The sequence below is a fragment of the Aulostomus chinensis genome, chromosome 1 (genome assembly GCF_037954235.1).
Source record: "Aulostomus chinensis isolate RoL2024-O1b breed Wild chromosome 1, RoL_Achi_v1.0, whole genome shotgun sequence".
Lineage (NCBI taxonomy): Eukaryota > Metazoa > Chordata > Actinopteri > Syngnathiformes > Aulostomidae > Aulostomus > Aulostomus chinensis.
The window spans coordinates 32,104,045-32,113,942 of NC_141320.1; the positions used below are offsets into that span (position 1 = coordinate 32,104,045).

Here is a 9,898-nt window from a genome sequence, read left to right on the forward strand (position 1 = left end):
GTTATTCTTGCATTAGAATCAACCACTCACGTGAGCCTAAAATCTCTGGTCCTCCACCTGAAGTGAGACACATGGGAACTTTGACCCTCATCAACCATGCAGGGAGGAGTTCTCAGAGTTTGATTGTGCTGATGAATCATCAGAACTCTCCATCACGCCGTGACGAGGACATCTCAGTGTCAAATCTGTCATTTCCTGTTGCCAGTAGGTGGCGCTGTGGTCACCACTGACCTGTAGATGTGTTCAGACTGGGATGTTGATCAAACCTGGAAGTTTCAAACAGATCTGGCAGGTGGAGAGGATTCAGAAGAGTTGAAGCTTCATTTTAGTTGGAGCCTGAAAATGAGGAGAGACTGAGGGCTCACAGGAGTTGCAGGTAGGTGCTGCCCCCTAGTGACCCAATGGAGAACAACATGTAATGACGTGAACGTTCTACATTTTTCCAGTTCTTGACTTCATTCATCCTCCAACTTCTTCAAGCTGGAAGAGAGTGAGATCATTTAAAGTAGAGAGTCAATAATCAGCATCTCATCACTCATTTGTTCTCTGGTGGTGACCTCACGACTCAGCAGTGTGACATCACACATTTCGCTGATGTCATCCTCAAGTGTGTCACTCAGTTCATGCAGCCTTCATTGTTTTATTTTATTTTTTCCTTTCACTTTGATCTTCACAAAGACAAAGTGCGTCTGATGGAGGCACCACTGATAGAGTGGAATGTTTCCATGTTGCCATGACAACGTGAGGCCCCTCACCTCCTCTGTTCCTTCTGCCGGTCGGCGTCAGAAGAGCAAGATGGCTGCTTCTCCATCAGGGTGGATGAGCAGCTCCTCCCATCTCAGGCAGACGCTCCCTGGCTGCATGTCAGCAGCTCCTCAAAGCTCCTTCTGGTTTCTTTGCTCTCCTGATGCTGCGCTGGTGGATTTGTCCACCTCTCATTCTCCAGGGTTCTCAGCCTCATGTTCTCTCCCTCCTGTTCCAGCTCCTCCAAGTTTCCAGTGGAAGTTTGGCTTTTGTTTGCTACTTTGTCTTTTCTCCTCTGTTGGTGCTTTGAGTTCCTTTGTTGTTCTTTGTCTTTTCATCATTCAAGCCTCCTTTTGTTGAACGCTCCTCTCCCCCGTCTGTATTTGGGTCCTGTTCTCCTCCACTTTGGCCAAGAAGGCGGCCCAACAAGAGTCACCAGTGATGTCACAGCTCCTGGATGCCCCGCCCCTTCATCTGGTGCAGGTCGTGTGATGTCACTGAATCCCACTCAGACCAAACCAGTCAGAGATCAGTGTGTTTGTGTCAGTGATGTCATCGCTGCTGACATCACAGCCCTCCATCCACACACGCCAGACTGAGGTGGAGGAGGTGATGTTGGGGTTTTCAAGGTCTTCGTCATGAGTGGGAGGGGCTGAGCTGGTGAATGATCAGCTGACCTGGTCTGGGCTCAGTTCAGATGTTGAGCCACTGCTGACTGCCATTTGCCTGAGGAAGACCCAACGTTCCCCTCAAGAAATGGAGGGCAGTTTTTAGTGCAGCGTTCATTCTGGTTGGAGTTTTCCTTTCCTTTGCCCTGCACCTCTCTGGTGGGGAGGTGCTCCCTGTTGACAAGGACTCAGTGGAGAAGACTGGACCAGGACCTTCACTGGTTCAAGGAGCACCGAGGCAAAGGGAGGCCAAGACCAGCAGCCAGGGTGACCAGTTTGAAAAGCTGCTCCTCTTCCATGCTGACTTGTTGGTGTCTCCTCTTTTATTCCTGAGTGATTTTAATCTCAGCTCTCTGAACCTGAATGGAGCAGAACCAGGAAATCATTGCAGGAAATCATGGAGGAGAAATGAATGAATGAGACTTCCAGTCAAACTGAGACTAACGTCCAGGTTTGGTCATCAAAGATATCTGACATTCATCAGTAGACTGACAAAGATGCTCATTATTATTGCAGCAGATTAAACTAGAGAATAAAGAGGGTCTCACTTTGGAAAAAAATATTGCAGGATATTTTTGTTTTATCAGAGAGGCTTTAATGTCTGTCTTTGATGTCTAAACTCTGACTCTGATGTCATTGGTGGTGACTGAATTCTACCCCCTGACAGACGGAAGGCTCATATTGGTGATGCAGGTAGGTGCTGCCCCCTAGTGACCCAATGGAGAACGACATGTAATGACATGAAGATTCTGCATTTTCCACTTGTGAGATAAAAATACCTCACAGCAAGAAGGTTCTGGGTTCGAGTCCCGGCTGGAGCACAGGATCTTTCTGTGTGGAGTCTCCATGTTCTCCTGTTCCTGTGTGGGTTCTCTCTGGTTATCCAGCTTCCTCCCACAGTCCAAAGACATCAAGAGGGGACGAGGCTGATTGATACTCTAAATTGACCGTAGGTGTGACTGTGAGTGTGAATGGTTGTCTGTCTCTATGTGTTGGTCCTGTGATGGACTGGTGACCTGTCCAGGGTGAACCCTGCCTCTCACCTGTAGACGCTGGGATAGGCTCCACCCCCCATGACCCATATCAGGAATAAGAGGAAGAGAATGGATGGATGGATGTTGGAAACGACTGCAATACAGTATATAAATATTCTAGTTCCATACATGGGAACCTGGTTCTTCTGCTCTTTAACATCCTCCAATAGGAATGGACCGTCTATGACAAAGTATCAATAAATCTATCAAGGAGGAAGAAGAATTCTGATCAAAGAACTGAAGTCAATCTGGAGATCAGTTGATCTCTGGAAGGAGGAGGAGGAGGCATCCTGTGCTTTTATCGCTCTGTTCATGTTTCCTGCTGTGTGTGTGTGTGTGTGTGCGTGTGTATGTGTGTGCGTGTGTGTGTGTGTGTGTGTGTGTGTGTGTGTCCCAGCTGCAGCAGTCAGTTCAGGTTCCTTCAGTGTGACTGAGGGAGGTTTCTGTCCGATGGTTTCTCCCAGTGTGAACACAGCCTGACTGCTGATGCTGTGCCGACTCTGACAGTGGTTCAGTTTTTCTCAGTGGCTTTGTTGCTGCTCTCAGATCAGAATGAAAGTTCTCTCAACTCTGAGTTCAGCCTCCACAACATGGAGTCACTTGTTTCTCCTTCCTTTGATCAAATAGCGAACGCTTTTGGACGAGGAGGGAGGAAACCACGGCGTTTCACTGCTTTACATTTAGAATCTCACGCCAAGCCGGAGAAGCAGGTCCTGAATCAGTCACGTGGTCACTGCCGGCTGGTGAGGCTTCGGACGTCAACACATACGTCATCGATACGCGCCTCACAGAACGAGACGAAGACGCGGGAAGCTTTGAACACAACGAGGAAAGAAGGAGAAGTCCGTGAACCCCCGGCCTCGGTCTTTGTCTCCTGAAGGCTGAGTGGCGCCGGTAGAACCTCAACATGTGCGCCGCGCAGCTGCTGCGGGTGTCGGTCCAGGAGCGGATCCTCGCCGCCGCTGAAGACTTCCTGCTGCAGCTGGGAGAAGGAGACTCAGCGGCTGGAGTCCCGGTGCTGAGAGCGCTGCTCACCGAGCGGCTGGCGGCGGCCGCGGAGCAGATCGTGGCTCTGCTGGAGGAAACCGTGGCGGAGTACGAGCGGGAGAACCGCCGGCAGAGGTTGCTGCTCGATGCCGTGCTGAAGCCCCGAGTCAGGCTGGACAGAGCAGGTGAGTCCCCGCAGGGACCTGCTGGGCCCCGAATTCAGCCAGGAAGTGGAGCTGCAGAGGCCCTCACAGAGCATTTTAGGGGATTTTAGGTGTAAAAAGCCATTTCCGGGTTGTGTGTGAACGTCTGAAAGGTAAAATGTAAAAATTCAAAGGTCAAAATCAAAGGGTAAACTAGTTTTTCTGTGGATTGTTGTCCAGCCTTCTTTTGTAGTTTTTAACCTGTCCTGTTCAGCAGCAGCATCCATGTTCCTGGTGCTTTGTTGGACTGAAGCAGTTCTACTCTGCTAAGGAGGAACCTGATAAACTCCTCCTATCACCATCTGGGTTGAACTTTATTAGGAATGTGTTGGTTCATTGATGAAGCTACCGGACTGAGGCTCAGGAGAGGACAGGAAGAGAGAGCAGGGACAGGACAGGGAGGACAAGGGGGGGGGGGCAACAATAGGAGAAAAACAAACAAACAAAACCAGTAACAACAATAACAACAGAGATTTATCGAGAGTTCGATCGGAAATTCTACTGGTCACCAAGAGACGAACTATAAAAATAGACCAGAGAGAGAGAGAGAGTAGAGCCAGCAGGTATTTCTTCTCAGAGTATTACAGTTCTACAACACAGAACAACAGAAGTTATCAGTCGAGAAAAACTCTCACTGACCTGTCTTTGTAGCCAGAGAGGCGTGTATTTTGAGACCAGGTGTGTGTGTGTGTGTGTGTGTGTGTGTGTGTGTGTGTGTGTGTGTGTGTGTTCAGGTCTCTCACTCATTCTCACCTGGATCATTCTGACACCCACACATACACAGATGCATCTGTGTGGGTGTGTGTGTGTGTGTGTGGGGGGGGGGGGGGTCAGACTTCCTGGAAGACAGACCTTCTCTCAAAACAACTCCAAACATGAGAAGAATGGATTTTGGCCACGAACATTCATTCCGCCACCACAGAGGAAAAAAGAAAAAACATTGGTTGCAGAATTTCCAGTGCAGATTTACCATTTGGTTTAATATGATTTTAAAATAAATGTCTGAGTGTGTGATTATGGGTCAGTTGTGCGCTCCATGTGTGTATACGTGTGTGTATGTATATGTGTGTGTGCAACAGTTTGTCTTGGATGCGGTGGGTAGCTGACTGTAGCTGATGTGGGGGACCAGAACATCACACCCCCAGTCCAGGACAGCAGGCAGGTCAGGACCAAACCACCAGGGCACCCAGAAACCCCCTGAACACAGGGAGCACCAGGAACCCCCCCCCCCCCAGGCCACAGGCCCAACCCATGCCAGGACCCGCAGGACAGCATAGGAGCAGCAACCCCCGCCTGGAGGCAGCCCACAGAGAGACGGGGCAGAGAGATGACCCCGGGCCCACCAGGCACCCCCCCCCCCCCACAGCAGGAGCTGAGCCCAAGGGGATGGAGCCCCGCCAGCGTCGAGGCCCACCCACACCCCACGACAAGACGGGGCAAACCACAGCCCACTACAACGACCAGGCCCACCGCCCCCAGACAGAGCTACATACCCTCCACCCGTCCCCTGTTGAACTGAACCAAGACAAGACCAAGCTGAGGGGACATTCACACTGTGTTGCTAACTCCTAACTAACTCTAACTGAGTCGTGTGTGACAGGCTGGCCCAGCATGCTGTGCATGTTGGTGTCCTTGTGTCGTTCTTCTGTAGGCTGCTACGGTGCTACCTTGTTAAAAGATGATCCTGTAGACTGGAAGTTATATCAGCCCATTAAAAACAACCTTTTTTTCTCCACTGCCCGGTTGGCCTGGGCTGGACCGGCCATTAGGGAATCATTCCACTTCTCCCAGTGGCCAGCACCTCCCTGGCTGTGAGTGTAGGTGGGCTGACATGTTTAGCATCGGTACAGGTTCCCTCTGGTTCTAGGGACTGAACTCTCATTCTCCTACAGGGTCTCATTCTAGAAATGAACATTCTGACTAGCAGATGTGATCATGAATGGACAAAACCATTCAGCAGAGGGGACCTTTGACCTTTGACCTGGGTGACACAACGTTGATCCAAGCATCTGAAGCCAGTGTTTCTATTCCCAGTTTGCTGACTGGTCATCAGTAGCAGGACGTCTCTTTATTGAGTTAATTTCTGTTTCTGTCGGTTGCTCCACAGTGAGGATGAGCATCCATGTAGGTGCTCAACATGGAGTTTGGATACACTCATGAGAAGAAAAACTGGGGAGAAACCATTCCCATGCTCAGTGTGCGGCAAAAGATTCTCAAAGGGAAATCTGAAAACACAGATGAGAACACACACTGTGGAGAAACTGTTCCCCTGCTCAGTTTGTGGCAGAAATTTTTCAGAAAAGGGACGTCTGAAAAGACACATAAGAACACACACTGGAGAGAAACCATTCCCCTGCTCAGTTTGTGGCAAAAGATTTTCAGAAAAGGGATGTCTGAATAGACACATGAGAACACACACTGGGGAGAAACCATTCCCCTGCTCAGTTTGTGGCACAAGATTTTCAGAAAAGGGATGTCTGAAAAGACACATGAGAACACACACTGGAGAGAAACCATTCCCCTGCTTAGTATGTGGCAAAAGATTCTCAGAAATGGCAAATCTAGAATCACACATGAGAACGCACACTGGAGAGAAACCATTCCCCTGCTCAGTTTGTGGCACAAGATTTTCAGAAAGGGGATGTCTGAAAAGACACATGAGAATGCACACTGGAGAGAAACCATTCCCCTGCTCAGTTTGTGGCAAAAGATTCTCAGAAACGGGTAATCTGAGAAGACACATGAGAACGCACACTTGAGAGGAACCATTTTTCAAAATGTTGCTCTGAAGCTGTGACAAAAGAGTGGGAGAAGCAGGTTGCAGGCCAAATACAGGATTTTTTCAAAAACCACAACGATAAAACAAAATTGAACTAAGATAACAATGGGATGTGGTTGTCAGTCGAGTTCGTGTTGTGGATGTGTAAGGAAGAGATGTTGGCTGCTGAAAATCAAAGTGACAATGGATGAGGAGGAAGAGAGGCTCCTGGCCGGCAAGGCAGTTTCTGTATGGAGAGAGCAACTAACCAACTAGGAGGAATGAACAGCTCCCCACTCTCCAGCTACCTGCTGCAACACAAGAAACATCATGAGAGACACCAGCCAAGGGACCATCACACCCCCCTACAAGAACAGGGTCCTGAAGGGAATCCCGCTACCAAAATACCATGAATGCAATTTTTCTTGAATCCCAAAATGATAATTCACTAAACCTCTAAAAACCATATACGTCTCCCATTGGACTGCTCAGATAAGGTCAAACTATCAGGAGGGGAACCAGTGGCCTGCTCCGGTGGTCCAGCATCTCTTGTTGCAATTTAAGAGGCTAGGAAAAGACAAGAGGAGAACCAGAGAGAGGAAAACAGCTCACAATCAAATACCACACTGAGGAACTCTAGACAACACGTCCACCACCACTTTGTCGGTCCCCTTCACATAGCGAATATCCAGTATGACTGCAGGAACAGAGACCACCTGACTGGTCTCTGGTAGGGACACTGCAACGAATGAAGGAAGATGAGTGGATTATGGTCAGTGTAGACGTGTCTACATGGAGAACAATGATGAGAACACACACCTGAGAGACATCAGTCTTGCTGAGTTAGTTAACAAAGCTCCTCAGGTCAGGAAAACTTGAGACGACACAACAGAGAAACTTCCTTTGTCCATCCTGTGTTGTGTGACTGAAGCTGAGGAGAAACTGAAACTAATCATGGTGGTCGAGGCCAGACTTGAGGGTTGTGGGTGTAAAGAGTTTTTGAAAGCAGAAGGGAAAACACATCAGGAAAGAGACAGGATGAAGCTGAAATCATGGAGCCACCATTGGATGGGAGGGTGTGAGGGCTGATCTGATTTCTCTGAGGTCACCATCAAAGATCCACTTGGCACCAAGTACTGATCTTTATCATGAAGTATTGATCCTGATCAAACACTGAATTGTCTTTGAGATGTGTGAAAATAAATGAGTGGGTGGAGTCTCTGATATCAGTGATGTCATCCAGCTGTTGGAGAAATATGGGACATCAGCTGGAGCCTCCGGTGAAGTACCTTTAGTAGTAGTACACATGCAGTATACGCTCAGTACCGGCTCCTACACAGACACAGCGAGCGCTGCTTTAACAAATACATGGTTCCTATGGGAGAGATTGGTTGGATTTCCGGTGGATCAGGACCAGGACTGAAGTTGGTCCCTGACCATCCTGGAGGGGCGGCTGTAACACAGGATGAGTTTTCACAGTGAAGGTCTTCTTCTTCTACAGCTTAATTAAAGTGTAAACAGCTGTCAAGACACCTAACTGTCCTTATAAACTTGTCTTTTAATAAACTTTCTGTTCTCTTTTAAAGTTCTCAGTGCTTTTGTTTCCATGTAGAGGCTCTACTTGATCACCACCCTTGTGTTTGACTGTTTGGAGTGGATGATGTTGTTATCATTTGTCTGTTTATCTGCTGCCCCCAGGACCTGCGTTGGGAGCTAATTAGCGGTATGCACCAAAACCGAGTTAAACATGGATGCTCTCAAACCAAATCCCTGCAATCGTTCAAAATAATAAAAACACAAGAACACACCTGTGGTTCCTTTTTAACTGGAATGTTCCTTTCAGAGCTTTAAGAGTGAGGAGAAGGATTTTAAACTGTGTTCTGGATTGGTGATGTGGTCTCTCCTCCTAGTTCCTGTCTATGCACGTGCAGCTGCATTCTTGAGCAGCTTCAGTCTTGAAGGGGAGGTTCAGTTTTTTGGACCTTTGGCCTTCCCAGCTCACCAGGGTGCTCCCAGCAACTGGAGACAGTTTTGGACCCATTGGGTCTGGTCCTGCTGATGCTATCTGCAATGCTAGTGCTAGCGCGAGTGGATAGGCCTGCCATTTAAATACCATCTTACTCACTCCACAGCACTTTCCAGGCAACTGACATAAAACTCCAGAATATCAATTTAAAGTGTTTGTTGATAGAATCATTCTGGGGAGGAAACTTTTAGTACATCGCGGTTCTTTTTGAGGGACAAACCTCAGATTTCAGGTGTAATTTTACCTCTCCTCTAGTCGGTAGAAGTGGGCTCACGTTACAGCTTCAGAGGACTGATATGCTACTGACTGAATGTATTCCTCAGCCATTGATGAGTCGGCCGATATTTATCTATAATATATGTTCATATATCCAGTGACTTCTACCAGTGCTGTCTCTGTGCTGGGCTCTAAAACCAGACTGAAACCCTCAAATGAACTCTTGTTATGGAGGAAGTCACTAAGCTGATTAGCAGCTGCTTTCTCCAGGATTTTAGAGAGGAGGGGAGGTCAGCTATCAGTCCATAGTTGGCTAGAACCTCAGGGTATCCACAGCTTCCCTGACCAGGACTTGAACCCTAGGCTGTGGCAGTGAGAGCACCAATCCTAGCCACTAGACCATCAGGGATCACACTGACCAGAGTTTGTCCTTGCAGGAGTCAGTGACTTAATAGTGTGTAACAAAGGGTTGAACGTGAATGAGACAGTCACCCTTCAACATGGGGCCATGGCAGAGTGAACCAAGAACACTACAATGGGGGTGAGACTGGAGCCATGATGGATTCACAGTTCATCACATCCACCATCATGTGGACCACCTTATCACCTCTTCCTCAACCTCTAAATATCTCATTCCCTGACCGGGAATTGAACCCAGGCCGCGGCGATGAAAGCGCCGAATCCTAGCCACTAGATCATCAGGGACCACACTGAGCTCTCCAACAACAGAGACTATAGACAATGACTCAAGAACACAGGACTCTGTTGTCTCAGTTTGAGATACAGAGGGTCCACCAAGACCACCAGACACCTCAGCCCCCTAAAGACAGTCCACCCCCAGGATCCTGCCCCCCTCTGCTCCAACTCAGCCCTCCATTCATAACTGACTTTGTCTCAGTCTCTTCACAATGCCAGTCACTGAAACACTGACAATGTGATGGGGGCATTTTCTTCAAGGCTCACAACTGCTACTTCCTACAGTCGTCTCTACTGTGTACTTGTACTACCAGTTGTTATGAGCAACTGTGGATTTCTAAATATTAACACTGTCACAGTTTAACTGCATCAGTTAAACAGCCTTCATCTTATCAGCTAAATTGATCCTTAAATGTGACAACAGTTGATAACAAACTACCAGAAGAGAAACCAGTCTGTTGCATATCAAAGTATTTGTAGCAGGGTCAGTGTGACTGTGAGCCTTCATAGCCAGCATGAAGGAGCTGGTTTTATCTTTGCTGGGGAAATCCCACACACAGCTGCTC

General features: G+C 48.2%; 1 non-coding gene across 1 annotated transcript; it reads right to left on the bottom strand.

Moving 5' to 3' along the window:
• Positions 1 to 9,269: 9,269 nt before the first annotated feature.
• On the bottom strand, positions 9,270 to 9,341 carry trnae-uuc (transfer RNA glutamic acid (anticodon UUC)). Its single transcript has one exon. It is a non-coding gene; the product is annotated as a tRNA-Glu (tRNA).
• Between the last annotated feature and the right edge of the window lie 557 nt (positions 9,342 to 9,898).